The sequence below is a fragment of the Lissotriton helveticus genome, chromosome 12 (genome assembly GCF_964261635.1).
Source record: "Lissotriton helveticus chromosome 12, aLisHel1.1, whole genome shotgun sequence".
NCBI classification, from domain to species: domain Eukaryota; kingdom Metazoa; phylum Chordata; class Amphibia; order Caudata; family Salamandridae; genus Lissotriton; species Lissotriton helveticus.
In genome coordinates, this window is record NC_136073.1 from 131340624 (window position 1) to 131366377 (window position 25754).

At 41.8% G+C, this 25754-nt stretch overlaps 7 non-coding genes across 7 annotated transcripts; all 7 read right to left on the reverse strand.

Moving 5' to 3' along the window:
- Positions 1–8966: 8966 nt before the first annotated feature.
- On the reverse strand, positions 8967–9048 carry TRNAS-AGA (transfer RNA serine (anticodon AGA)). Its single transcript has one exon. It is a non-coding gene; the product is annotated as a tRNA-Ser (tRNA).
- Positions 9049–10700: 1652 nt separating this feature from the next.
- On the reverse strand, positions 10701–10782 carry TRNAF-AAA (transfer RNA phenylalanine (anticodon AAA)). The gene has a single exon. It is a non-coding gene; the product is annotated as a tRNA-Phe (tRNA).
- A 2845-nt stretch (positions 10783–13627) lies between these two features.
- On the reverse strand, positions 13628–13709 carry TRNAS-AGA (transfer RNA serine (anticodon AGA)). Its single transcript has one exon. It is a non-coding gene; the product is annotated as a tRNA-Ser (tRNA).
- Positions 13710–16565: 2856 nt separating this feature from the next.
- Positions 16566–16647, reverse strand: TRNAS-AGA (transfer RNA serine (anticodon AGA)). Its single transcript has one exon. It is a non-coding gene; the product is annotated as a tRNA-Ser (tRNA).
- Positions 16648–19502: 2855 nt separating this feature from the next.
- Positions 19503–19584, reverse strand: TRNAS-AGA (transfer RNA serine (anticodon AGA)). Its single transcript has one exon. It is a non-coding gene; the product is annotated as a tRNA-Ser (tRNA).
- A 2855-nt stretch (positions 19585–22439) lies between these two features.
- On the reverse strand, positions 22440–22521 carry TRNAS-AGA (transfer RNA serine (anticodon AGA)). Its single transcript has one exon. It is a non-coding gene; the product is annotated as a tRNA-Ser (tRNA).
- Positions 22522–25366: 2845 nt separating this feature from the next.
- TRNAS-AGA (transfer RNA serine (anticodon AGA)) lies at positions 25367–25448 on the reverse strand. Its single transcript has one exon. It is a non-coding gene; the product is annotated as a tRNA-Ser (tRNA).
- Positions 25449–25754: the final 306 nt, after the last annotated feature.

The following is a 25754-nucleotide window of genomic DNA, read 5'->3' on the forward strand; positions in this document are numbered from 1 at the left end:
CTTGTGCATACTTCTCGGCGGTACTCGACCCTGTGGCTCGAGGATTGCCTGGATGTTTTCGAGCAGTTGCAGCAACAGCAGTTGCGATACGACAAAGTGAGGGAATAGTTTTGTCACACAAATTGTTGGTGCTAGTTCCCCATGCGGTAGATGCGTTACTGAATCAAACGAAAACACAGCATCTAACTAGTGCCCGTCTGACAGGATATGAGCTAACGTTGTTGGCGCCGCACATCACACTAAAACGATGTGCAACACTAAATCCTGCTACTTTATTGCCGGATCCTGTTGCTGAGACCCAGAAGGAAGAACAACATGATTGTGTTTTTCTGACTGAGGAACAGACAAAGGGTCGTATCGATTTACAGGATACGCCATTTCCAGATGTAGATGGGGAACTGTGGGTTGATGGGTCATGTGTGAGGTTACCAGATAGTACGACTTCCGCAGCTTATGCGATCACGACACTTAAGACTGTGGTAGAAGCAGCATGGATACCCCAAAAATCAGCTCAAGCGGCTGAGTTGATAGCCTTAACGAAGGCATGTGAGTTAAGTGCTGGACTGTGTGTGAACATTTACACGGATAGTCGTTACGCTTTTGGAGTAGTGCATGATTTTGGCCTACTTTGGAAGGAACGAGGATTCCTGACTTCACACGGAGTACACATCATGCATGGAGAATTGGTACGCGATCTCCTGAATGCACTGTTATGCCCAAAGAAAGTTGCAATAGTCAAGTGCAGTGCACATAAAAAGGTGACGGACAAAATAGGACAGGGCAATGCTTTTGCAGATCGCATTGCGAGAGAGACCGCTATGCTGCAAAATGATTTCCCCATGTATGTGGTAAAGTCACAAGCTGAGCGGTGGCATGATGCTAGAGAAGAAATACTCGATATACAGAAGTCAGCATCAAAGGCAGAACTTGTGAAATGGGCCACCGAGGGAGTATTGGATGATGAGGGTTGCTGGCGTAGTAAAGATATGGAGAGATGGAAACTACCCATGGCCTATTTACAAACAATGGTGCAAATGACACATGGACTGGCACACATTGGAGCTCTCGCAATTACTAAATTGCTTACACGAGTTTGGGAAAATGCTGACATTGCTAGCACGGCTAAGAGAGTAGTGCAGACCTGTCTGATATGTTTGCAGCACAATCCTGGACAAGGGACTCATACTCCTAAAGGTGGGTTTGTTCCACCTACTGCACCATTCGAAGTACTACAAATGGATTACATCCAGCTGGAACGCTGTAATAATCTCAAGTATGTCCTAGTAGTGGTGTGTGCCTTCAGCAAATGGATTGAGGCTTACCCTACGAAAGACAATACAGCATTGACAACAGCTAAGGTGCTACTCAAGGAGTACTTCCCGCGCTATGGTGTTTGTAAACTTATGTGGAGTGATAATGGCCCTCATTTCATTGGAAAAGTAGTGGAATATGTCCTGAAAGGATTGGGAATCAAACAACGATTCCATGCTGTCTTTCATCCGCAATCAGCAGGTTTAGTGGAGAGATATAATGCAACTCTGAAGCTGAAGCTAGCAAAGATAGTGGCATCGACATCTCTGAAATGGCCGGACGCTTTGCCTCTGGCATTGCTGTCCATTCGATCAGTGCCCCATTCTCGGTCTGGCCTCACACCCTATGAAGTAGTGTTTGGAAGGCCTATGAATATCTGGGGAGTTCCAAAACCTCGTTTGATACATGATATGCCTTGTATAATGATGAACGATTATCTGGCACGATTAACAAATGATTTGCTTTCTATTCATCAACAGGTTCGAGAGTCGCTCCCTGATAACTCCGCTGGTGAGGCTCACGATCTCCGTCCTGGGGACCACGTGATGGTCAAAATATTTGAGCGATCCAGCAGTTTGGAACCGAGATGGCATGGCCCTGAGCAAGTGCTGCTGGCTACGCGAACTGCTGTGAGAGTCACCAACAAGAAGCGGTGGATTCATTCAACGCACTGCCGACGTGTCTCTCCGGATCTGGTGAGCCCTGTGGTGCTATCCGACTACAGAAAGATTTTGGATACAGAAAAGAGCTCAGCTGTCACGCCTGATGAATTGGAGGGAGCCTTCCCGGACCACGTTGTTTCTGATAAAGTGAAGTACAATCTACGCCCCAGGAAATAAGATTCCTTTTGTGTTTTTGAAACTGGTTGGTAACCGCTCTGAGGTTTGTGAAACGGAAGCCGGGAATATCAAGGGGGGGGGATCAGTTCTGCCCAGTGTAGCGACACCCGTCTTGAATCCCGGAGAACAAATCAACGGCAGCCTCGGTTCAGAACCATCGTTTTAATTTTTCTCGCTTAGTGTTGCTTTTGAAGAGTATTGTTTTGTGAATTATGGCATCTCCTTCGACACGAAGAGGGAGAATTCTTGGTGCTGTTTTGTTTGTCTTGACCGTAGTGGTGATCGCAGTATTAGCCTGGACTATAGAACTGTTGTTTCCTGTACGAGAACATTTACTGCCCACCACTCCAAGTCCGTCTGAACATTTCCATTTCACTCTGCCTTTTCACGAAGAAAGACATAGGCAGACTTATTTGAATAACAGCTTTATTAAGATTCTACATCATACTCATAACATGACCAACACTTCCAATTGTTGGGTATGTGGAATGTTGCCCGGACACCAGAAGAAAGGAGGAACACCACTCATTCCTCTCCCGTTTTCTCATAATGGTTCTTGTCACGCTTGGTACACTCTTCTTTTTACTCTGCGATGGCCAACGAAAGGTGGATTACTTTTTCGGTTGAATAAAATATGCTATAACGATAAAGATGGCTATCCACACGCTGAAGGAACTAAATTCGAATGGGAAGAATATCGTCCGGACAATGTTTCTACACCTCGTGTATATACGAATCAAAGACTTACAAATGTGACGAGCATGCACATAATAACAGTCATCGATACAAAAGCAGATTTGTGTATTAGAAATAAAGGTACAATCCCTGTAGGCCGCAGTGAATGTAATATTACACTTACCTTTGATACACCAACTGGAATTGCTTTTGTAGCTTCACGTAACACATATTTCATTTGTGGAAATAAGGGATACCATCGTCTACCATTGGGTTGGTTAGGAACGTGTTATGTAGCATTTGTACTACCACCTGTGTTTATTGCTCCTCCCATGTATCATAATGATTATGTTTTGTACCATGATTTCATATTGAATAGAGTGAAACGAACAATAGATCTTGATGAAATAGACCAGACTGATACCACTTTACAACAATATGTAGATTTCAATCTGGGGTTATTTTCATTCGTGGGAGCTGCATTAAATAGCAGGAAGATAAGGCGGCTTACACGTGTAGTGGAAGCCGTTGCCAATGAAACTGCCTCTGCTTTAGGAAATATTACTGAGGAATTGCAAATTACCAGAATTGTGGCGCTCCAGAATCGAATGGTTCTAGATGTGATACTAGCTGATAGGGGTGGAGCATGCCGCGTCATCGGAAGTAGTTGTTGCGTGTACGTACCAGATAACTCACCTTCTGTATATGATTCGATTACAAAATTACACAAGATAGCTGCTGAGATCCACCCAGAAAATGGAACATGGACCTTTTCTGGTTGGTTCTGGACCCTGCTTAGTACTTGGGGTTGGAAATTATTAACGATTCTCTGTGTTTTTATTGGAGTATTATTTTTCCTTTGTCTATGTATTCAATGTGGCCCTACATTATGTACTGTATGTATCACAGCCTGTATTCCGTCCAAACGAGCTATTGTCAAGCAAGAGAAACTGATCAATGATGAAGTATTGAAAATAATGGCTATTAACATTGAGGATGAACATTCTGACTACGCCCACTATGAGGTAGCTTTTGCTAAACGCTAAAAGGGCCGTCTGTCGTGTTTTGGCAGCTCCTGAGTTAGCGTTTAGCACAGCTACACGGTCTTTTCTGTTAACTTGACCAAAACGAACGGGGGCCATTTTGAATCCCTCCGACTTCCGTTTCCTATGAACATGCTGCCTCGTGGTCAGTGTGCCCTTTTGTCCTTTCTTGATACCCATGGTCACTAGTCTGCTCGGCAACAGGCTATTTTTAGTACTGGTCAAGCGCACATGCGCATTACGCACCAATTGGTCACTCTTCAGGAATGTTCATGCTAACTGACCAGTGCTGTTGAAACTCCGCCCACTTGTTGGCTGCGTTCCAAAAATGACCTTATATGTACCTAAAATGTGTAACTTGTAACCGCCTATCTTTTTATTGCTATTAAACCATATAAAAGAGGTCGCGCACCGATGTTCGGTGTGCTACTTCTTACATTACCGAAGGGTGCTGTAGGAATGTATCACCACCCCATGGGGTCTTAATAAACTTGTCTTTTACCTTTTCCAGTGTCCGTGCCAACTTCTATACTAAGGTGTTCGAGAGTTTAGCAGAGTATGTAGGCCTGATTTGAACCCAACACCACATGACGTAAACTGGGATCTGGACACAGTACAATACACAATGAACACAATAATGACTTGAGACTGATCACTCATACCACGACATTGAAAACAAATGAAATAACATTAAAATAACAGTTCGGACAGAAACATTACCTGGAATACTTGAGGACAGAAACACATGAATTTCTCGAGAACATAACTTACTAGAATTACTAGATGCACTGCTGAAACAGTACGAAACATACCGGTCTCATAAAGAGACACGTCAGGACCCGCATCCACCTAGGTGGACACTTCGTGTTGGATTTGCGTACCCAAACCCACGGACCAGAGACAAATCAATTGACCCTGTCTAGATACTACCCCAGCAACGGTACTCACCGGGCAGCAAGAACGGAAGGCCTCGGACTGGACTGGACTGCTACGACGACGGACTACGGACTTCGGACTTCAGTTACGGGTGGGCCTCCGGATACCTCAGACCTTGGACTCTCGGCTTGGGCTCTGGTCGGGACTCGCCGCGTTCCTCCACCGCCTCGTCTGGATGCTGGACCGCAACCTCCGTCTCCTCCGTGGGCCTGAGGGATACTTGAAGCAGAAATATCTGCCACTGCGCAGGATGGTTCCGTCACGACTGCAGAGGATCAGGGGGCTTGCGTGGCTTCTCCGGCGCGTGGGGAAAGGGCAAGTTCCTGTTCGGGCGCCATTATGTGGTAAATAAATAATTAAATACCTGTTCTATTTTTCGGAATAATTAATTAACAGATAGCTCAATAAATAAGAGTCAAGATTCGAGGTAGCTGGAGTTTGCAGGTTTTAATATAGCATAAAGGACAGGAACAGGACAACCTGCACGGGGATAGGATGGCAGCTGCCAGGGGCAGGATCTGGGAGCCTAAGGGTAACTTTAATAACAGCGTATAACATATATATACTAAAACAATTGCATTACAGTTAATACAGTAGGCGTAGCAGTGGGCGGAGTTCGTAGCAGTCGCGAAAGATAAGGCATAAAGTAGGTGTAACAAGAGGCGTGTACATAGACATGTGATGTAAACGTAACAGAATATGTCATAAATGGGGCGGAAACATGGAGGGGGCTACCTAAGGAGCCGGGACCTCTGACCTAGTGGTGCGCGCAAGCTGGCAATGACGTATTACTAGGGAGAACTGGGGGCTATGACTTCTGCGCTAGAAGAGGAGACGAAAGTCTGGAGAGTCAGAGCGACATGTACCTAAACACTATCTAGTATCTGATGTTTAGAGAACATGTTGATAGAATCCAAAAGTTATCAGGGTAAAGGCTAACAGACTCTAAGACTGGTGCATGCATTATTCTACATGTAGTGCGTGCTGAGGAATATTAAATGACCATTAATACAGTATTTCTCTTACATGGAGACATAAAGGCTAGACTATGACTGAACTATTGATGCGATTCAGTAACTTAGGAATGCAGAGAAGGAGGGCTGGACTGATAACTAGAATCATAACATACTCTTGGCAGACTGGCAGGCAGAGCCAGGCCGAGCCGGGCACTGTGAGGCAGGAAGTAAGTGAAGGGTCAGGGATGCAGGTGGGGGCTGTATCGCTCCTCAACGAGGGTTCAGGAGACAGGAGCTGAATCTGAGTCCGGGCCCTTTTGAGGCCTAGAAGCGGGGACAATTCAATGAATTAACGTGCACACTGTGAAACGTGGCAACAGAAGATTACATAGGCCTAATACTCGTAGCTTTCACGAGAACTGGAAATTGGCATACTAGAGTTGGACACAACTGGAATTGCGTCCTTAATCGATCATAAGGGAATACATATGCATATTAATCATGCACATATAACATAAGATGGGGAACACGTAGGGACACAGAACATGGCAAAATTTACTTTTCCACATTATTGCACTCTGTTTTCGTGCTGCTTTTAGTCTATGGCCCATATTACAGAAGTCTACCATCTTTGAGTATTTGAGGCTCCTTTGTAAGTGCTTTATCTTTTTTACTTGAAGAGCTATATAATAAAGGGGTCAGGGAAAGATTGCATTTACGGAAGATAAAAGAAGGCACACTTGTCTCACCAAATGCCGTAGAGAAACCTGATGTTTTACTCATGTTATCCTTAGTTTGTTTTTGTTAGACCTTGCATTCTTAAGGTGGCCTCAACCCTACCTTATTGCTTTTCACCTACGCATTTTGCTGTATCTTTTTGTAGGCCTTAGGACTCTGATCACTTTATCGCTACTAATCAGTGCTGAAGTGCACGTGCTTGTTCCCTAATCATGTGTGTAATTGGAGTATACCTTACTGACAGATTTAATTGACTTGAAAGCCCCTTGTAAAGTGGTATACCATATACCCAGGGACTGATTGTGCCGCCCAAAGAAGTAGAATTTCAAACCTGTCTCAAGCCTGCTACTGCAGTGCCTGTGCTGCAGTGTACTGCCACTTCGACTTGCCATTTAAAAATACTTGCCAAGCCTTAAACTCCAATTTTATTACATATAATTAACCAAAAGGTAGGCCCTAGGTAGTCCTAGGGGCATCACGCTATGTAAGTAAAAGGTAAGACATGTACTGTGGTAGTTTGCATGTCCTGGTAGTACCAAACAGTCTATTACATTTTTCACTACTGTGAGGTCTGCCCCTCTCATAGGTTAGCATTGGGTATTGCCTTATACTTTTTGGGGGTAATTCCATATCAGAAAGGAGAAGCTTTATTTATTTATTGATAAATCCTATTTACTGGTGAGGTTGGATTTAACTTTACTATTTTATAAATGCCATTTTTAGAGAGTGAGCATTTCTCTGCACTTACTGCTCTATTTGCCTGAAAACCTGTCTCCAATTGACGTCTGGATTGGGCTGCGAGACAGCTACATTTGTGCATTCCCTCTAGACAGCCACAACACAGGTCACTCAACTGCAACTGCATTCATCTGCATTCTGATTGGCATGGGGGAGAGCTCCATTCCCCCCACCGCAAATAGGTTCAAGAATGATAATTTATGTCAGTAGGTACAATATAGCTACATCTTATAATCATGTGTGTTTAAATAATTTGTCGTTAGATCGTTTAAATATTTTAAAGGATCTGTTTTTAATAGACATTTTACAAAAACAACTGGTACATTTGGTAATTCTGTAAAAGAAAAAACCAACTGCCGTGACTTTGCCACCACAATGCCGTGACTCAGATTCGAACCGAGGTTGCTGCAGCCACAACGCAGAGTACTAACCACTATACGATCACGGCGAGCTACTTGGGCTCAATAACATACAGTGACATGGAGAATTTATAATTCTGAACACTCAGGGAACTCCTGTGATAGGCTGAATGTGTTCATTGCTTCCTCATTCCTTATACAAAGGCTTTGTCTCCTCAGTGGTTGATAGGCTGAAACTGTTTCCTGGCCGCCTGCTTGTGAACTGACAGGAGTCAAAGATCACACATACACTTGTGGGCCTGTGATGGGACACCAATGCAGAGAAACACACCTGGCGCAGATCTTCTATTCTGTCTAGTAGACCTGCATCTCCCCTGTACCTCCTCAAGCCATCTGTATGTGAAGCAAGAAAGAGTTAAGGAGCGGTCCATCTACACTTTTATAGGGAGGATGCTGCCGTGAGCTACTCCCAGCTAATCACACAAACAGCAGTAAAGCAAGATAACTACACAGTTAGGGGGGACTGCATGGTTAGGTTTTTGAGGAATTATTGAAACTGACCTCAGTGACCCATGATCAGAGCTGTGGCTAATGACTGCGTGCCTAATTATGATGAAGCAAGCACCATGGCTCGTAGGGGCCCCACAACACGCTTTTCTTAGCTCAATTAAAGTATAAACCTCTGCCATGTATGAGTGGTAAGGGCTTGTTAATTTGGTTGCTTTTCCAATTCACGTCTGACAACGAGATGAAGGAACATTGGGGCATCAGACGCTTTGGAAAGTAGCCACCAACCTCAGAGAAAGAGAGAAAGAGGGAAAAGGCAGTATGAGGTGTGGAGAAAACAGCAGCAGGTACAAGGAGCTCAAATGAGATTAATGGCGCCTAAATAGAGCACGTAAAGGAACAGTTACAAATCTAAGAAAAGGGAAAGAAAGACTAGGAAAAAAACACGGAAAGAGCCTGTAGATAAAATTCTCTTCCTGGGACAGCAGGCTAAGAGAAATTACACAGGGAGCCGTTAAGCTTGTAACACGGGGAGAATAGACAAGAAAATGCAGTTTTATGAAGTGTGTTTGCCTAATCCAGCAAGCACTTTTGTTTTATTTTTCTATTTGCTTCTTTTATTGGTAAAGTAAGTTTCAAGTGCATGAATGGTATGACTGAGAGAGCCAGGGTATAATAATTTGAAGTGTTTGCACCAGCGCTAATGTAGGACGAGAGTTATAGCAAAGATATGAAAGGGGTAGCGATAATAAATATGTGAAAGGGCAATAGTGACCCCAAAATAAGCCACCTATTTATAAAACTGACATGGAAGAAATTCAAAAGGTTAACTTCTGAAATTGTAGCCGATGTTAAAAAGTTTCTCGTTGTTGGCAGGATTTGAACCTGCGCGGGGGGACACCAATGGATTTCTAGTCCATCGCCTTAACCACTCAGCCACAACAACTGACTGTAAGTTTTGTGCAAATAATCTGTATGAAAGTTTTCAAGGTGTCCCAGAGCAAATTCCTGATATTCTGCAATGCACTTTTTAAAAATAATGTTTTTTTCAGCAGGCACATTCTCTCCTAAAAACAAAAATAAGGCTACATCTCATAATCATGTGTGTTTAAATAATTTGTCGTTAGATTGTTTAAATATTTTAAAGGATCTGTTTTTAATAGACATTTTACAAAAACAACTGGTACATTTGGTAATTCTGTAAAAGAAAAACCCAACTGCCGTGACATTGCCAACCACAATGCCTTGACTCGGATTCAAACCGAGGTTGCTGCGGCCACAACGCAGAGTACTAGCCACTATACGATCACGGCGAGCTACTTGGGCTCAATAACATACAGTGACATGGAGAATTTATAATTCAAAACACTCAGGGAACTCCTGTGATAGGCTGAATGTGTTCATTGCTTCCTCATTCCTTATACAAAGGCTTTGTCTCCTCAGTGGTTGATAGGCTGAAACCGTTTCCTGGCCGCCTGCTTGTGAACTGCCAGAAGTCAAAGATCAAACATACACTTGTGGGCCTGTGATGGGACACCAATGCAGAGAAACACAAATGGCGCAGATCTTCTATTCTGTCTATTAGACCTGCATCTCCCCTGAACCTCCTCAAGCCATCTGTATGTGAAGCAAGAAAAAGTTAAGGAGCGGTCCATCTACACTTTTTTAGGGAGGATGCTGCTGTGAGCTCCTCCCAGCTAATCACACAAACAGCAGTAAAGCAAGATAACTACACAGTTAGGGGGGACTGCATGGTTAGGTTTTTGAGGAATTATTGAAACTGACCTCAGTGACCCATGATCAGAGCTGTGGCTAATGACTGCGTGCCCAATTATGATGAAGCAAGCACCATGGCTCGTAGGGGCCCCACAACACGCTTTTCTTAGCTCATTGAATTAAAGTATAAACTTTTGCCACGTGTAAGTGGTAAAGGCTTGTTAATTTGGTTGCTTTTCCAATTCACGTCTGACAACAAGATGAAGGAACATTGGGGCATCAGAAGCTTTGGAAAGTAGCCACCAACCTCAGAGAAAGAGAGAAAGAGGGAAAGGGCAGTATGAGGTGTGGAGAAAACAGCAGCAGGTACAAGGAGCACAAATGAGATTAATGGCGCCTAAATAGAGCACATAAAGGAACAGTTACAAATCTAAGGAAAGGGAAAGAAAGACTAGGAAAAAAACACGGAAAGAGCCTGTAGATAAAATTCTCTTCCTGGGACAGCAGGCTAAGAGAAATTACACAGGGAGCAGTTAAGCTTGTAACACGGGGAGAATAGAAAAGAAAATGCAGTTTTATGAAGTGTGTTTGCCTAATCCAGCAAGCACTTTTTTTTTTTTTTCTATTTGCTTCTTTTATTGGTAAAGTAAGTTTCAAGTGCATGAATGGTATGACTGAGAGAGCCAGGGTATAATAATTTGAAGTGTTTGCACTAGCGCTAATGTAGGACGAGAGTTATAGCAAAGATATGAAAGGGGTAGCGATAATAAATATGTGAAAGGGCAATAGTGACACCAAAATAAGCCGCCTATTTATAAAACTGACATGGAAGAAATTCTAAAGGTTAACTTTTGAAATTGTAGCCGATGTTAAAAAGTTTCTCGTTGTTGGCAGAACTCAAAGCTGCGCGGGGAGACCCCAATGGATTTTTGGTTCATTGCCTTAACCACTCGGCCACAACAACTGACTGTAAGTTTTTTGCAAATAATCTGTATGAAAGTTTTCAAGGTGTCCCACAGCAAATTCCTGGTATTCTGCAATGCACTTTTTAAAAATAATGTTTTTTTAAGCAGGCACATTCTCTCCTAAAAACAAAAATTGCATGAGTATATCTCTAGTTTGGAAAAGGATAGGCTTTCATGCACACTCTCATGTGGCACTCAAGTTTTTGGGACCCTATTGCACTCTGTTTTCGTGCTGCTTTTAGTCTTTGGCCCATATTACAGACGTCTACCATCTTTGAGTATTTGAGGCTCCTTTGTAAGTGCTTTATCTTTTTTACTTGAAGAGCTATATAATAAAGGGGTCAGGGAAAGATTGCATTTATGGAAGATAAAAGAAGGCACACTTGTCCCACCAAATGCCGTAGAGAAACCTGATGTTTTACTCATGTTATCCTTAGTTTGTTTTTGTTAGACCTTGCATTCTTAAGATGGCCTCAACCCTACCTTATTGCTTTTCACCTACACATTTTGCTGTATGTTTTTGTTGGCCTTAGGACTCTGATCACTTTATCGCTACTAATCAGTGCTGAAGTGCACATGCTTCTTCCCTAATCACGTGTGTAATTGGAGTATACCTGACTGACAGATTTAATTGACTTGAAAGCCCCTTGTAAAGTGGAATACCATATACCCAGGGACTGATTGTGCTGCCCAAAGAAGTAGCATTTCAAACCTGTCTCAAGCCTGCTACTGCAGTGCCTGTGCTGCAGTGTACTGCCACTTCGACTTGCCATTTAAAACTACTTGCCAAGCATTAAACTCCAATTTTATTACATATAATTAACCCCTAAGGTAGGCCCTAGGTAGTCCTAGGGGCATCATGCTATGTAAGTAAACGGTAAGACATGTACTGTGGTAGTTTGCATGTCCTGGTAGTACCAAACAGTCTATTACATTTTTCACTACAGTGAGGTCTGCCCCTCACATAGGTTAGCATTGGGTATTCCCTTATACTTTTTGGGGGGTAATTCCATATCAGAGAGGAGAAGCTTTATTTATTTATTGATAAATCCTATTTACTGGTGAGGTTGGATTTAACTTTACTATTTTATAAATGCCATTTTTAGAGAGTGAGCATTTCTCTGCACTTACTGCTCTATTTGCCGGAAAACCTGTCTCCAATTGACGTCTGGATTGGGCTGCGAGACAGCTACATTTGTGCATTCCCTCTAGACAGCCACAACACAGGTCACTCAACTGCAACTGCATTCTGATTGGCATGGGGGAGAGCTCCATCCCCCCCACCGCAAATAGGTTCAAGAACGATAATTTATGTCTGTAGGTACAATATAGCTACATCTTATAATCATGTGTGTTTAAATAATTTGTCGTTAGATCGTTTAAATATTTTAAAGGATCTGTTTTTAATAGACATTTTACAAAAACAACTGGTACATTTGGTAATTCTGTAAAAGAAAAACCCAACTGCCGTGACATTGCCAACCACAATGCAGTGACTCGGATTCGAACCAAGGTTGCTGTGGCCACAACGCAGAGTAATAACCTCTATACGATCACAGCGAGCTACTTGGGCTCAATAACATACAGTGACATGGAGAATTTATAATTCGGAACATTCAGGGAACTCCTGTGATAGGCTGAATGTGTTCATTGCTTCCTCATTCCTTATACAAAGGCTTTGTCTCCTCAGTGGTTGATAGGCTGAATCCGTTTCCTGGCCGCCTGCTTGTGAACTGCCAGAAGTGAAAGATCACACATACACTTGTGGGCCTGTGATGGGACACCAATAGAGAGAAACACACCTGGCGCAGATCTTCTATTCTGTCTATTAGACCTGCATCTCCCCTGTACCTCCTCAAGCCATCTGTATGTGAAGCAAGAAAAAGTTAATGTGCGGTCCATATACACTTTTATAGGGAGGATGCTGCCATGAGCTCCTCCCAGCTAATCACACAAACAGCAGTAAAGCAAGATAACTACACAGTTAGGGGGGACTGCATGGTTAGGTTTTTGAGGAATTATTGAAACTGACCTCAGTGACCCATGATCAGAGCTGTGGCTAATGACTGCGTGCCTGATTATGATGAAGCAAGCACCATGGCTCGTAGGGGCCCCACAACACGCTTTTCTTAGCTCATTGAATTAAAGTATAAACTCTGCCATGTATGAGTGGTAAAGGCTTGTTAATTTGGTTGCTTTTCCAATTCACGTCTGACAACAAGATGAAGGAACATTGGGGCATCAGAAGCTTTGGAAGTAGCCACCAACCTCAGAGAAAGAGAGAAAGAGGGAAAAGGCAGTATGAGTTGTGGAGAAAACAGCAGCAGGTACAAGGAGCTCAAATGAGATTAATGGCGCCTAAATAGAGCACATAAAGGAACAGTTACAAATCTAAGAAAAGGGAAAGAAAGACTAGGAAAAAAACACGGAAAGAGCCTGTAGATAAAATCCTCTTCCTGGGACAGCAGGCTAAGAGAAATTACACTGGGAGCAGTTAAGCTTGTAACACGGGGAGAATAGAAAAGAAAATGCAGTTTTATGAAGTGTGTTTGCCTAATCCAGCAAGCACTTTTGTTTTATTTTTCTATTTGCTTCTTTTATTGGTAAAGTAAGTTTCAAGTGCATGAATGGTATGACTGAGAGAGCCACGGTATAATAATTTGAAGTGTTTGCACCAGCACTAATGTAGGACGAGAGTTATAGCAAAGATATGAAAGGGGTAGCGATAATAAATATGTGAAAGGGCAATAGTGACACCAAAATAAGCCACCTATTTATAAAACTGACATGGAAGAAATTCTAAAGGTTAACTTCTGAAATTGTAGCGGATGTTAAAAAGGTTCTCGTTGTTGGCAGGATTCGAATCTGCACGGGGAGACCCCAATGAATTTCTAGTCCATCGCCTTAACCACTCGGCCACAACAACTCACTGTAAGTTTTGTGCAAATAATCTGTATGAAAGTTTTCAAGGTGTCCCACAGCAAATTCCTGGTATTCTGCAATGCACTTTTTTAAAATAATGTTTTTTTCAGCAGGCACATTCTCTCCTAAAAACAAAAATTGCATGAGTATATCTCTAGTTTGGAAAAGGATAGGTTTTCATGCATACTCTCATGTGGCACTCAAGTTTTTGGGACCCTATTGCACTCTGTTTTCGTGCTGCTTTTAGTCTATGGCCCATATTACAGAAGTCTACCATCTTTGAGTATTTGAGGCTCCTTTGTAAGTGCTTTATCTTTTTTACTTGAAGAGCTATATAATAAAGGGGTCAGGGAAAGATTGCATTTATGGAAGATAAAAGAAGGCACACTTGTCTCACCAAATGCCGTAGAGAAACCTGATGTTTTACTCATGTTATCCTTAGTTCGTTTTTGTTAGACCTTGCATTCTTAAGATGGCCTCAACCCTACCTTATTGCTTTTCACCTACACATTTTGCTGTATCTTTTTGTTGGCCTTAGGACTGTGATCACTTTATCGCTACTAATCAGTGCTGAAGTGCACATGCTTCTTCCCTAATCATGTGTGTAATTGGAGTATACCTGACTGACAGATTTAATTGACTTGAAAGCCCCTTGTAAAGTGGTATACCATATACCCAGGGACTGATTGTGCCGCCCAAAGAAGTAGCATTTCAAACCTGTCTCAAGCCTGCTACTGCAGTGCCTGTGCTGCAGTGTACTGCCACTTCGACTTGCCATTTAAAACTACTTGCCAAGCCTTAAACTCCAATTTTATTACATATAATTAACCAAAAGGTAGGCCCTAGGTAGTCCTAGGGGCATCATGCTATGTAAGTAAAAGGTAAGACATGTACTGTGGTAGTTTGCATGTCCTGGTAGTACCAAACAGTCTATTACATTTTTCACTACTGTGAGGTCTGCCCCTCTCATAGGTTAGCATTGGGTATTCCCTTATACTTTTTGGGGGGTAATTCCATATCAGAGAGGAGAAGCTTTATTTATTTATTGATAAATCCTATTTACTGGTGAGGTTGGATTTAACTTTACTATTTTATAAATGCAATTTTTAGAGAGTGAGCATTTCTCTGCACCTACTGCTCTATTTGCCTGAAAACCTGTCTCCAATTGACGTCTGGATTGGGCTGCGAGACAGCTACATTTGTGCATTCCTTCTAGACAGCCACAACACAGGTCACTCAACTGCAACTGCATTCATCTGCATTCTGATTGGCATGGGGGAGAGCTCCATTCCCCCCACCACAAATAGGTTCAAGAACGATAAATTATGTCAGTAGGTACAATATAGCTACATCTTATAATCACGTGTGTTTAAATAATTTGTCGTTAGATCGTTTAAATATTTTAAAGGATCTGTTTTTAATAGACATTTTACAAAAACAACTGGTACATTTGGTAATTCTGTAAAAGAAAAACCCAACTGCCGTTACATTGCCAACCACAATGCCGTGTCTCGGATTCGGACCGAGGTTCCTGCGGCCACAACGCAGAGTACTATCCACTATACGATCACGGCGAGCTACTTGGGCTCAATAACATACAGTGACATGGAGAATTTATAATTCGGAACACTCAGGGAACTCCTGTGATAGGCTGAATGTGTTCATTGCTTCCTCATCCCTTATACAAAGGCTTTGTCTCCTCAGTGGTTGATAGGCTGAAACTGTTTCCTGGCCGCCTGCTTGTGAACTGACAAGAGTCAAAGATCACACATACACTTGTGGGCCTGTGATGGGACACCAATGCAGAGAAACTTACCTGGCGCAGATCTTCTATTCTGTCTAGTAGACCTGCATCTCCCCTGTACCTCCTCAAGCCATCTGTATGTGAAGCAAGAAAAAGTTAAGGAGCGGTCCATCTACACTTTTATAGGGAGGATGCTGCCATGAGCTCCTCCCAGCTAATCACACAAACAGCAGTAAAGCAAGATAACTACACAGTTAGGGGGGACTGCATGGTTAGGTTTTTGAGGAATTATTGAAACTGACCTCAGTGACCCATGATCAGAGCTGTGGCTAATGACTGCGTGCCTAATTATGATGAAGCAAGCACCATGGCTCGTAGGGGCCCCACAACACGCTTTTCTTAGCTCATTGAATTAAAGTATAAACCTCTGCCATGTATGAGTGGTAAAGGCTTGTTAATTTGGTTGCTTTTCCAATTCACGTCTGACAACAAGATGAAGGAACATTGGGGCATCAGAAGCTTTGGAAAGTAGCCACCAACCTCAGAGAAAGAGAGAAAGAGGGAAAAGGCAGTATGAGGTGTGGAGAAAACAGCAGCAGGTACAAGGAGCTCAAATGAGATTAATGGCGCCTAAATAGAGCACATAAAGGAACAGTTACAAATCTAAGAAAAGGGAAAGAAAGACTAGGAAAAAAACACGGAAAGAGCCTGTAGATAAAATTCTCTTCCTGGGACAGCAGGCTAAGAGAAATTACACAGGGAGCAGTTAAGCTTGTAACACGGGGAGAATAGAAAAGAAAATGCAGTTTTATGAAGTGTGTTTGCCTAATCCAGCAAGCACTTTTGTTTTATTTTTCTATTTGCTTCTTTTATTGGTAAAGTAAGTTTCAAGTGCATGAATGGTATGACTGAGAGAGCCAGGGTATAATAATTTGAAGTGTTTGCACCAGCGCTAATGTAGGACGAGAGTTATAGCAAAGATATGAAAGGGGTAGCGATAATAAATATGTGAAAGGGCAATAGTGACACCAAAATAATCCACCTATTTATAAAACTGACATGGAAGAAATTCTAAAGGTTAACTTCTGAAATTGTAGCCGATGTTAAAAAGTTTCTCGTTGTTGTCAGGATTCGAACCTGCGCAGGGAGACCCCAATGGATTTCTAGTCCATCGCCTTAACCACTCGGACACAACAACTGACTGTAAGTTTTGTGCAAATAATCTGTATGAAAGTTTTCAAGGTGTCCCACAGCAAATTCCTGGTATTCTGCAATGCACTTTTTTAAAATAATGTTTTTTTCAGCAGGCACATTCTCTCCTAAAAACAAAAATTGCATGGGTATATCTCTAGTTTGGAAAAGGATAGGCTTTCATGCATACTCTCATGTGGCACTCAAGTTTTTGGGACCCTATTGCACTCTGTTTTCGTGCTGCTTTTAGTCTATGGCCCATATTACAGAAGTCTACCATCTTTGAGTATTTGAGGCTCCTTTGTAAGTGCTTTATCTTTTTTACTTGAAGAGCTATATAATAAAGGGGTCAGGGAAAGATTGCATTTACGGAAGATAAAAGAAGGCACACTTGTCTCACCAAATGCCGTAGAGAAACCTGATGTTTTACTCATGTTATCCTTAGTTTGTTTTTGTTAGACCTTGCATTCTTAAGGTGGCCTCAACCCTACCTTATTGCTTTTCACCTACGCATTTTGCTGTATCTTTTTGTAGGCCTTAGGACTCTGATCACTTTATCGCTACTAATCAGTGCTGAAGTGCACGTGCTTGTTCCCTAATCATGTTTGTAATTGGAGTATACCTTACTGACAGATTTAATTGACTTGAAATCTCCCTTGTAAAGTGGTATACCATATACCCAGGGACTGATTGTGCCGCCCAAAGAAGTAGAATTTCAAACTTGTCTCAAGCCTGCTACTGCAGTGCCTGTGCTGCAGTGTACTGCCACTTCAACTTGCCATTTAAAACTACTTGCCAAGCCTTAAACTCCAATTTTATTACATATAATTAACCAAAAGGTAGGCCCTAGGTAGTCCTAGGGGCATCATGCTATGTAAGTAAAAGGTAAGACATGTACTGTGGTAGTTTGCATGTCCTGGTAGTACCAAACAGTCTATTACATTTTTCACTACTGTGAGGTCTGCCCCTCTCATAGGTTAGCATTGGGTATTGCCTTATACTTTTTGGGGGTAATTCCATATCAGAGAGGAGAAGCTTTATTTATTTATTGATAAATCCTATTTACTGGTGAGGTTGGATTTAACTTTACTATTTTATAAATGCCATTTTTAGAGAGTGAGCATTTCTCTGCACTTACTGCTCTATTTGCCTGAAAACCTGTCTCCAATTGACGTCTGGATTGGGCTGCGAGACAGCTACATTTGTGCATTCCCTCTAGACAGCCACAACACAGGTCACTCAACTGCAACTGCATTCATCTGCATTCTGATTGGCATGGGGGAGAGCTCCATTCCCCCCACCGCAAATAGGTTCAAGAACGATAATTTATGTCAGTAGGTACAATATAGCTACATCTTATAATCATGTGTGTTTAAATAATTTGTCGTTAGATCGTTTAAATATTTTAAAGGATCTGTTTTTAATAGACATTTTACAAAAACAACTGGTACATTTGGTAATTCTGTAAAAGAAAAAACCAACTGCCGTGACATTGCCAACCACAATGCCATGACTCAGATTCAAACCGAGGTTGCTGCAGCCACAACGCAGAGTACTAACCACTATACGATCACGGCGAGCTACTTGGGCTCAATAACATACAGTGACATGGAGAATTTATAATTCTGAACACTCAGGGAACTCCTGTGATAGGCTGAATGTGTTCATTGCTTCCTCATTCCTTATACAAAGGCTTTGTCTCCTCAGTGGTTGATAGGCTGAAACTGTTTCCTGGCCGCCTGCTTGTGAACTGACAGGAGTCAAAGATCACACATACACTTGTGGGCATGTGATGGGACACCAATGCAGGCAAACACACCTGGCGCAGATCTTCTATTCTGTCTAGTAGACCTGCATCTCCCCTGTACCTCCTCAAGCCATCTGTATGTGAAGCAAGAAAAAGTTAAGGAGCGGTCCATATACACTTTTATAGGGAGGATGCTGCCATGAGCTCCTCCCAGCTAATCACACAAACAGCAGTAAAGCAAGATAACTACACAGTTAAGGGGGACTGCATGGTTAGGTTTTTGAGGAATTATTGAAACTGACCTCAGTGACCCATGATCAGAGCTGTGGCTAATGACTCCGTGCCTAATTATGATGAAGCAAGCACCATGGCTCGTAGGGGCCCCACAACACGCTTTTCTTAGCTCATTGAATTAAAGTATAAACCTCTGCCATGTATGAGTGGTAAAGGCTTGTTAATTTGGTTCCTTTCCAATTCACGTCTGACAATAAGATGAAGGAACATTGGGGCATCAGAAGCTTTGGAAAGTAGCCACCAACCTCAGAGAAAGAGAGAAAGAGGGAAAAGGCAGTATGAGGTGTGAAGAAAACAGCAGCAGTTACAAGGAGCTCAAATGAGATTAATGGCGCCTAAATAGAGCAAATAAAGGAACAGTTACAAATCTAAGAAAAGGAAAAGAAAGACTAGGAAAAAAACACGGAAAGAGCCTGTAGATAAAATTCTCTTCATGGGACAGCAGGCTAAGAGAAATTACACAGGGAGCAGTTAAGCTTGTAACACGGGGAGAATAGAAAAGAAAATGCAGTTTTATGAAGTGTGTTTGCCTAATCCAGCAAGCACTTTTGTTTTATTTTTCTATTTGCTTCTTTTATTGGTAAAGTAAGTTTCAAGTGCATGAATGGTGTGACTGAGAGAGCCAGGGTATAATAATTTGAAGTGTTTGCACCAGCACTAATGTAGGACGAGAGTTATAGCAAAGATATGAAAGGGGTAGCGATAATAAATATGTGAAAGGGCAATAGTGACACCAAAATAAGCCACCTATTTATAAAACTGACATGGAAGAAATTCTAAAGGTTAACTTCTGAAATTGTAGCAGATGTTAGAAAGGTTCTCTTTGTTGGCAGGATTCGAACCTGCGCAGGGAGACCCCAATGAATTTCTAATCCATCGCCTTAACCACTCGGCCACAACAACTCACTGTAAGTTTTGTGCAAATAATCTGTATGAAAGTTTTCAAGGTGTCCCACAGCAAATTCCTGGTATTCTGCAATGCACTTTTTTAAAATAATGTTTTTTTCAGCAGGCACATTCTCTCCTAAAAACAAAAATTGCATGAGTATATCTCTAGTTTGGAAAAGGATAGGTTTTCATGCATACTCTCATGTGGCACTCAAGTTTTTGGGACCCTATTGCACTCTGTTTTCGTGCTGCTTTTAGTCTATGGCCCATATTACAGAAGTCTACCATCTTTGAGTATTTGAGGCTCCTTTGTAAGTGCTTTATCTTTTTTACTTGAAGAGCTATATAATAAAGGGGTCAGGGAAAGATTGCATTTATGGAAGATAAAAGAAGGCACACTTGTCTCACCAAATGCCGTAGAGAAACCTGATGTTTTACTCATGTTATCCTTAGTTTGTTTTTGTTAGACCTTGCATTCTTAAGATGGCCTCAACCCTACCTTATTGCTTTTCACCTACACATTTTGCTGTATCTTTTTGTTGGCCTTAGGACTGTGATCACTTTATCGCTACTAATCAGTGCTGAAGTGCACATGCTTCTTCCCTAATCATGTGTGTAATTGGAGTATACCTGACTGACAGATTTAATTGACTTGAAAGCCCCTTGTAAAGTGGTATACCATATACCCAGGGACTGATTGTGCCGCCCAAAGAAGTAGCATTTCAAACCTGTCTCAAGCCTGCTACTGCAGTTCCTGTGCTGCAGTGTACTGCCACTTCGACTTGCCATTTAAAACTACTTGCCAAGCCTTAAACTCCAATTTTATTACATATAATTAACCAAAAGGTAGGCCCTAGGTAGTCCTAGGGGCATCATGCTATGTAAGTAAAAGGTAAGACATGTACTGTGGTAGTTTGCATGTCCTGGTAGTACCAAACAGTCTATTACATTTTTCACTACTGTGAGGTCTGCCCCTCTCATAGGTTAGCATTGGGTATTCCCTTATACTTTTTGGGGGGTAATTCCATATCAGAGAGGAGAAGCTTTATTTATTTATTGATAAATCCTATTTACTGGTGAGGTTGGATTTAACTTTACTATTTTATAAATGCCATTTTTAGAGAGTGAGCATTTCTCTGCACCTACTGCTCTATTTGCCTGAAAACCTGTCTCCAACTGACGTCTGGATTGGGCTGCGAGACAGCTACATTTGTGCATTCCTTCTAGACAGCCACAACACAGGTCACTCAACTGCAACTGCATTCATCTGCATTCTGATTGGCATGGGGGAGAGCTCCATTCCCCCCACCGCAAATAGGTTCAAGAACGATAAATTATGTCAGTAGGTACAATATAGCTACATCTTATAATCACGTGTGTTTAAATAATTTGTCGTTAGATCGTTTAAATATTTTAAAGGATCTGTTTTTAATAGACATTTTACAAAAACAACTGGTACATTTGGTAATTCTGTAAAAGAAAAACCCAACTGCCGTTACATTGCCAACCACAATGCCGTGTCTCGGATTCGAACCGAGGTTCCTGCGGCCACAACGCAGAGTACTATCCACTATACGATCACGGCGAGCTACTTGGGCTCAATAACATACAGTGACATGGAGAATTTATAATTCGGAACACTCAGGGAACTCCTGTGATAGGCTGAATGTGTTCATTGCTTCCTCATTCCTTATACAAAGGCTTTGTCTCCTCAGTGGTTGATAGGCTGAAACTGTTTCCTGGCCGCCTGCTTGTGAACTGACAGGAGTCAAAGATCACACATACACTTGTGGGCATGTGATGGGACACCAATGCAGGCAAACACACCTGGCGCAGATCTTCTATTCTGTCTAGTAGACCTGCATCTCCCCTGTACCTCCTCAAGCCATCTGTATGTGAAGCAAGAAAAAGTTAAGGAGCGGTCCATATACACTTTTATAGGGAGGATGCTGCCATGAGCTCCTCCCAGCTAATCACACAAACAGCAGTAAAGCAAGATACCTACACAGTTAGGGGGGACTGCATGGTTAGGTTTTTGAGGAATTATTGAAACTGACCTCAGTGACCCATGATCAGAGCTGTGGCTAATGACTGCGTGCCTAATTATGATGAAGCAAGCACCATGGCTCGTAGGGGCCCCACAACACGCTTTTCTTAGCTCATTGAATTAAAGTATAAACCTCTGCCATGTATGAGTGGTAAAGGCTTGTTAATTTGGTTCCTTTCCAATTCACGTCTGACAATAAGATGAAGGAACATTGGGGCATCAGAAGCTTTGGAAAGTAGCCACCAACCTCAGAGAAAGAGAGAAAGAGGGAAAAGGCAGTATGAGGTGTGAAGAAAACAGCAGCAGTTACAAGGAGCTCAAATGAGATTAATGGCGCCTAAATAGAGCAAATAAAGGAACAGTTACAAATCTAAGAAAAGGAAAAGAAAGACTAGGAAAAAAACACGGAAAGAGCCTGTAGATAAAATTCTCTTCCTGGGACAGCAGGCTAAGAGAAATTACACAGGGAGCAGTTAAGCTTGTAACACGGGGAGAATAGAAAAGAAAATGCAGTTTTATGAAGTGTGTTTGCCTAATCCAGCAAGCACTTTTGTTTTATTTTTCTATTTGCTTCTTTTATTGGTAAAGTAAGTTTCAAGTGCATGAATGGTATGACTGAGAGAGCCAGGGTATAATAATTTGAAGTGTTTGCACCAGCACTAATGTAGGACGAGAGTTATAGCAAAGATATGAAAGGGGTAGCGATAATAAATATGTGAAAGGGCAATAGTGACACCAAAATAAGCCACTTATTTATAAAACTGACATGGAAGAAATTCTAAAGGTTAACTTCTGAAATTGTAGCAGATGTTAGAAAGGTTCTCGTTGTTGGCAGGATTCGAACCTGCGCAGGGAGACCCCAATGAATTTCTAGTCCATCGCCTTAACCACTCGGCCACAACAACTCACTGTAAGTTTTGTGCAAATAATCTGTATGAAAGTTTTCAAGGTGTCCCACAGCAAATTCCTGGTATTCTGCAATGCACTTTTTTAAAATAATGTTTTTTTCAGCAGGCACATTCTCTCCTAAAAACAAAAATTGCATGAGTATATCTCTAGTTTGGAAAAGGATAGGTTTTCATGCATACTCTCATGTGGCACTCAAGTTTTTGGGACCCTATTGCACTCTGTTTTCGTGCTGCTTTTAGTCTATGGCCCATATTACAGAAGTCTACCATCTTTGAGTATTTGAGGCTCCTTTGTAAGTGCTTTATCTTTTTTACTTGAAGAGCTATATAATAAAGGGGTCAGGGAAAGATTGCATTTATGGAAGATAAAAGAAGGCACACTTGTCTCACCAAATGCCGTAGAGAAACCTGATGTTTTACTCATGTTATCCTTAGTTTGTTTTTGTTAGACCTTGCATTCTTAAGATGGCCTCAACCCTACCTTATTGCTTTTCACCTACACATTTTGCTGTATCTTTTTGTTGGCCTTAGGACTGTGATCACTTTATCGCTACTAATCAGTGCTGAAGTGCACATGCTTCTTCCCTAATCATGTGTGTAATTGGAGTATACCTGACTGACAGATTTCATTGACTTGAAAGCCCCTTGTAAAGTGGTATACCATATACCCAGGGACTGATTGTGCCGCCCAAAGAAGTAGCATTTCAAACCTGTCTCAAGCCTGCTACTGCAGTGCCTGTGCTGCAGTGTACTGCCACTTCGACTTGCCATTTAAAACTACTTGCCAAGCCTTAAACTCCAATTTTATTACATATAATTAACCCCTAAGGTAGGCCCTAGGTAGTCCTAGGGGCATCATGCTATGTAAGTAAAAGGTAAGACATGTACTGTGGTAGTTTGCATGTCCTGGTAGTACCAAGCAGTCTATTACATTTTTCACTACAGTGAGGTCTACCCCTCACATAGGTTAGCATTGGGTATTCCCTTATACTTTTTGGGGGGTAATTCCATATCAGAGAGGAGAAGCTTTATTTATTTATTGATAAATCCTATTTACTGGTGAGGTTGGATTTAACTTTACTATTTTATAAATGCCATTTTTAGAGAGTGAGCATTTCTCTGCACTTACTGCTCTATTTGCCGGAAAACCTGTCTCCAATTGACGTCTGGATTGGGCTGCGAGACAGCTACATTTGTGCATTCCCTCTAGACAGCCACAACACAGGTCACTCAACTGCAACTGCATTCTGATTGGCATGGGGGAGAGCTCCATCCCCCCCACCGCAAATAGGTTCAAGAACGATAATTTATGTCTGTAGGTACAATATAGCTACATCTTATAATCATGTGTGTTTAAATAATTTGTCGTTAGATCGTTTAAATATTTTAAAGGATCTGTTTTTAATAGACATTTTACAAAAACAACTGGTACATTTGGTAATTCTGTAAAAGAAAAACCCAACTGCCGTGACATTGCCAACCACAATGCTGTGACTCGGATTCGAACCAAGGTTGCTGCGGCCACAACGCAGAGTAATAACCTCTATACGATCACAGCGAGCTACTTGGGCTCAATAACATACAGTGACATGGAGAATTTATAATTCGGAACATTCAGGGAACTCCTGTGATAGGCTGAATGTGTTCATTGCTTCCTCATTCCTTATACAAAGGCTTTGTCTCCTCAGTGGTTGATAGGCTGAATCTGTTTCCTGGCCGCCTGCTTGTGAACTGCCAGAAGTGAAAGATCACACATACACTTGTGGGCCTGTGATGGGACACCAATAGAGAGAAACACACCTGGCGCAGATCTTCTATTCTGTCTATTAGACCTGCATCTCCCCTGTACCTCCTCAAGCCATCTGTATGTGAAGCAAGAAAAAGTTAAGGTGCGGTCCATATACACTTTTATAGGGAGGATGCTGCCATGAGCTCCTCCCAGCTAATCACACAAACAGCAGTAAAGCAAGATAACTACACAGTTAGGGGGGACTGCATGGTTAGGTTTTTGAGGAATTATTGAAACTGACCTCAGTGACCCATGATCAGAGCTGTGGCTAATGACTGCGTGCCTAATTATGATGAAGCAAGCACCATGGCTCGTAGGGGCCCCACAACACGCTTTTCTTAGCTCATTGAATTAAAGTATAAACTCTGCCATGTATGAGTGGTAAAGGCTTGTTAATTTGGTTGCTTTTCCAATTCACGTCTGACAACAAGATGAAGGAACATTGGGGCATCAGAAGCTTTGGAAGTAGCCACCAACCTCAGAGAAAGAGAGAAAGAGGGAAAAGGCAGTATGAGGTGTGGAGAAAACAGCAGCAGGTACAAGGAGCTCAAATGAGATTAATGGCGCCTAAATAGAGCACATAAAGGAACAGTTACAAATCTAAGAAAAGGGAAAGAAAGACTAGGAAAAAAACACGGAAAGAGCCTGTAGATAAAATTCTCTTCCTGGGACAGCAGGCTAAGAGAAATTACACTGGGAGCAGTTAAGCTTGTAACACGGGGAGAATAGAAAAGAAAATGCAGTTTTATGAAGTGTGTTTGCCTAATCCAGCAAGCACTTTTGTTTTATTTTTCTATTTGCTTCTTTTATTGGTAAAGTAAGTTTCAAGTGCATGAATGGTATGACTGAGAGAGCCAGGGTATAATAATTTGAAGTGTTTGCACCAGCACTAATGTAGGACGAGAGTTATAGCAAAGATATGAAAGGGGTAGCGATAATAAATATGTGAAAGGGCAATAGTGACACCAAAATAAGCCACCTATTTATAAAACTGACATGGAAGAAATTCTAAAGGTTAACTTCTGAAATTGTAGCGGATGTTAAAAAGGTTCTTGTTGTTGGCAGGATTCGAACCTGCGCAGGGAGACCCCAATGAATTTCTAGTCCATCGCCTTAACCACTAGGCCACAACAACTCACTGTAAATCTTGTGCAAATAATCTGTATGAAAGTTTTCAATGTGTCCCACAGCAAATTCCTGGTATTCTGCAATGCACTTTTTTAAATAATGTTTTTTTCAGCAGGCACATTCTCTCCTAAAAACAAAAATTGCATGAGTATATCTCTAGTTTGGAAAAGGATAGGTTTTCATGCATACTCTCATGTGGCACTCAAGTTTTTGGGACCGTATTGCACTCTGTTTTCGTGCTGCTTTTAGTCTATGGCCCATATTACAGAAGTCTACCATCTTTGAGTATTTGAGGCTCCTTTGTAAGTGCTTT